Source organism: Megascapheus bottae, chromosome 4 (genome assembly GCF_031878675.1).
Source record: "Megascapheus bottae isolate mThoBot1 chromosome 4, mThoBot2.hap1, whole genome shotgun sequence".
NCBI classification, from domain to species: domain Eukaryota; kingdom Metazoa; phylum Chordata; class Mammalia; order Rodentia; family Geomyidae; genus Megascapheus; species Megascapheus bottae.
Window position 1 is genome coordinate 57996525 of NC_143512.1, and position 4390 is coordinate 58000914.

The following is a 4390-nucleotide window of genomic DNA, read 5'->3' on the forward strand; positions in this document are numbered from 1 at the left end:
ACCCTGGAGACTCTTCTAGGGACTCACTTCTTTCAACCAGGTTCTATTTCCTAAAAATTTTCAGTGCCTTCTTAAATAGTATCTCCAGCTGAGGTCTATGCTTATGCTGTAAGAATATTTCATATTGTCTATAGCATGCAAGCAACAAAAATGAACAAAGCAAACTCTAGAGAATCCACTACATTTCAAAAAGATTAAAGTAGGAAGAAAGTCTTCCATCTAGAATGCTTCTATCTTTCAAACCCAAATGGTTAACTTTAGCTTTGTCAGTTCCAAGTCCTTTTCTTATGGTCCTCAAATGGTCCCTAATTTTAATTCAAAGAAAAACAAAACTACGTAGTCCACATTAAATATTCCCGACACTTCTAAGTTTGAAGACTTCCATATTTTAAAGAGGTTCACAGATGAGTGAGTGATATTAGAAGAGTATAAAAAATTGAAAAATTAAAATTAAATTCCCTATTATGCTTCTGTTCTAATGACTTTAGTAAGGTGAGGATATCGTTACTGATTCTAATAATTAAATTTGTCATATCAAATATAAAGAAAACACTAGTGATGGAATTTTACAATTAAATCATATATTCACATTCCTGTGTGTACTTTTTTTACTAATGTCATTCTTTTTTTCATATATTTTTATTGTAATTAATAGAAGGGTTACATGATATTTGCCAGATAGATGGTGCATTAATTCCCATACATTGATATCGTTTCACATGTCTTGGTCCCATTTCCCTCCCCCCCACCCCCACCACTCATCTTGTTTTCCCCCCTTCCCTATCCAATTTCAAAGAACCAGATACAAATATATCCGATATATCAGGTAACAAAGTGAGATACTGTAACAATATGAGATAACCAAGGGACAGCAAAAGAGATGAGAGATAACATAATACATTAAGGACAACAATCATTCATTATATGGCTTATGTTTCTATATCCTAGAGATCCTGTCATTTAGCGTCCACTATATGGCCTTTTGTATCAAGGTTTTGCTCTATTGCAAATCTCTGCTAGGAGAGCCCAAGGTTTCTACTGATTATGACAAATGAGGGAAACCATTGAGCCTAAGTTCCTTTGAGTCTGGCTTACTTCACTTAATATGATCTTTTCTAAGTCATTCTATTTCCTAACAAATGGGGCAATGTCATTCTTTTGACAGCAACATAGAATTCCATTGTGCACAAATACACATCTTGTTGATCTACTCATCAACTGAGGGACTCATCAACTGAGGGACTGTGTGTACTTCTTTATCCTCTAGGTGACTCTCACCAAATGCAAGATCTACTTTCTTACATCTTCAGAAGGAAAATAATATGATCTTGTGGAATTCTACCACTAATCTCAAGAACCGTGCAGACACCAAAGAACAATGATGGTTCCTTAAAAGCATGATAGATGTAAGTCTACAACCAGAAACTTACATGCTGAGTCTGAAGGATTTTGTAGTAATGGAAAATAAGAAAGAATATCAAAAAGAAAGAAAAATATGGGGAAGGGGATCTGGACTTACTCAGAAAGAAGCCATCACCAACCTAAGTGAAAGGACATCCTGTAGCCAAAGCTGAACAATTTGAGTTCTAGAACAAGCACTCACCAAAATACAAAATACATATCCTGGAGTCCATACTGATTTAGATAAATGATTTTTTAATTAATAAATAAGGAAGAAAGAAACCATCAGATAGTATGACAGATGGCATGATGAAATTACAAAAGAACAATATCTTCAAAATTATGTATGAATAATTATGATGGTTCTTAATATATTCTCCTCACAAAGTAAAGCCTGATTCTTGGAGAAATTACCTACAAGAAGAGGGGTTAATAGCAAAAATATGGAACCAACCTAGATGTCCCTCAGTTGATGAGTGGATCAACAAGTTGTGGTATTTGTACACAATGGAATTCTATGCTGCTGTCAGAAAAAACAACATCGCCCCATTTGTTAGGAAATGGAAAGTCTTAGAAAAAATCATATTAAGTGAAGTAAGCCAGACTCAAAGGAAATTAGGCTCAGTGGTTCCCCTCATTTGTCATGATCAGTAGAAGCCTTGGGCTCTACTAGCAAAGACCTGCAATAGAGCAAAACCTTGATACATAAGGCCATATAGTATGAAGCTAATTGAAAAGACCTCCAGGATATTGAAACAAAAGCCATACAATGAATGATTGTTGTCCTTAATGTACTATGTTATCTCTCATCTCTTTTGCTGTCCCTTGGTTATCTCATATTGTTACAGTATCTCACTTTGTTATCTGATATATTGGATTTATTTGTATTTGGTTATTTGAAATTGGATAGGGAAAACCAAGATGGGGTGGGGGTGTGGAGGGGAGGGTAATGGGGACCAAGACATGTGAAAGGGTATCAATACATGTGAATTAATGCACCTTCTATCTGGCAAATACCATGTAACCCTTTTATTAATTACAATAAAAAATAAATAAAATTTAAAAAAAAAAGAAGAGGGGTTAAATTGACTCGTATGAGCATGGGCTAGATCTGATCACACACATAAAATAAGTAAAACATACAAAGGGAAAGGTAGTAACTTAATGATGGAGAAACATAGCAAGTATCACCTTTAATAAGCAATAGAGGTTAACATCACCTGTAGTTAGGCATCATGACATACTGGAGAGGCTGATCCCCTTAAAATAAGTGTGTATTTCTCATCTACTAAAAATACAAGTCTTTATCAGGAAAAAAAGTAAGAAAGCTGTCATAGACTAAAAAAGACCAAGAAGACATGGCCACAAAATTCATTATGTATTTGTGCACTGAATCTCGAAATTAGAAAAATGGATACTAGTGGTAAAACTGGAAAATGTAAACAAGAGCTGCAGTTCAATTATAATATGCCAACAATAGTTCCTTAGTTTAGTCAAGTGTTTCATGGTATATGGGATGCAAGCATTTGGGAAAGCTTTGTGAAAGGTACACAATGTGATGGCATAGGTGTGTTAAGGTAATAAATAAGTCAAATCTTTCGTGAGAACAAAAGTGAATAAACCTTGGGCTGGGAGTTTGGCCTAGTGGTAGAGTGCTTGCCTAGCATGCACAAAGACCCTAGTTTGGTTCTTTGGTACCACATACATAGAAAAATGCCAGAAGTGGTGCTGTGGCTCAAGTGGTAGAGCTCTAGCCTTGAGAAAGCCCAAGGACAGTGAATAAACCATAATTACTCTTTTTCTAAAGCCTTCTAACATTTTATTGTACATGCCTTTTTATTCTCAGAAAGATTCTTTCTTTGCTAGCAATTTATCGACCTCTTGCATCCTCGGCACACACAAGCAGCTTCCTATTTTTTTTTTTTTTTTTTTTAGCTTTCTGACTCTATGCTTGTGCCTACAGCACTTTCACAAGTTTTCTGCTCCTCGATAAGGAAAGCCCACTTGATCATGTCCCGGACATATCTGGCACATATGGAACCACCTTGCTGACATGTTTTTTTAGTTTTTGACAATCGCTTGAGGACTTTTAGGTCTCTCAGCATGAACCTCCCCCCACATCCCCACCTCCACAGGCACACACCACAGGCATGGTTTGGTGCTTTCTTGACGTTTTTGGTGTAAAGGTAAACAATTGTATTGCTGGGGGTTCGAGACAGCCTGGTTTTGTTAGAGGCTGTGTTGTAGGAAAGCCTGTGGCAGTAAGGCAATCGCGGAACCATTTTGATGTCCTGTAGACTCCTTTCCAGGAAGAGAGAAAGGCCATGATTACTCTTAAAGGTGGTCATAACTCCTGGTAGATTCAAATAAAACAAAATTAACTTCTAAATATCAAAATAAAATGTTATATTTTTGCACAATGGAAAATTCTTCTGGCATATGTACTTTGAAGTTATTCACATGAACTATTTAATCAATCTATAAGTATAATTATAGTAGTCATGTTTCCCAAACGTGTTGATTTTTTAAAAAATCAAAATGGCACTCGGCAACAGGTTTAATTTTATTAATTAGACAGATTGGGAGGAAAAGCTTTTTTCCATTGAAAAATAAACCAAAATATGATTTCGTGTTTTCCCGCATTTTATTTTTCTGACTCTGGTAGGTAGAAATGTAATTAGTGACTAAAGCTGTAGACACTGTTGGGGTTGAAGGAATCTTCAACAGGAAGAGAGGTTAAGAAGTTAAACCGCAGTAACAATGGTGCGAGGGTGAAAGGCATGTTCCCTTTCATTGGCATGGTTTCAACTAGAAAACCTGTCATTTGAGAGAATAGATGTGCTTTGAGTCACGGGTGGCAATGTAAGTCACAAGCTTATCCTGACTTTTTAGCCTGAAGCTGGAGTCCTTGAGTCTCAGCCTGACAATCCCCTGCAGCGTTCTGGCATGCTCCATTCTTACATGCCATGGGGATTATCAGCAGCAATTA

General features: G+C 36.3%; 1 pseudogene; it reads right to left on the reverse strand.

Moving 5' to 3' along the window:
- Positions 1-3271: 3271 nt before the first annotated feature.
- LOC150064513 (large ribosomal subunit protein eL34 pseudogene) lies at positions 3272-3683 on the reverse strand (annotated as a pseudogene).
- Positions 3684-4390: the final 707 nt, after the last annotated feature.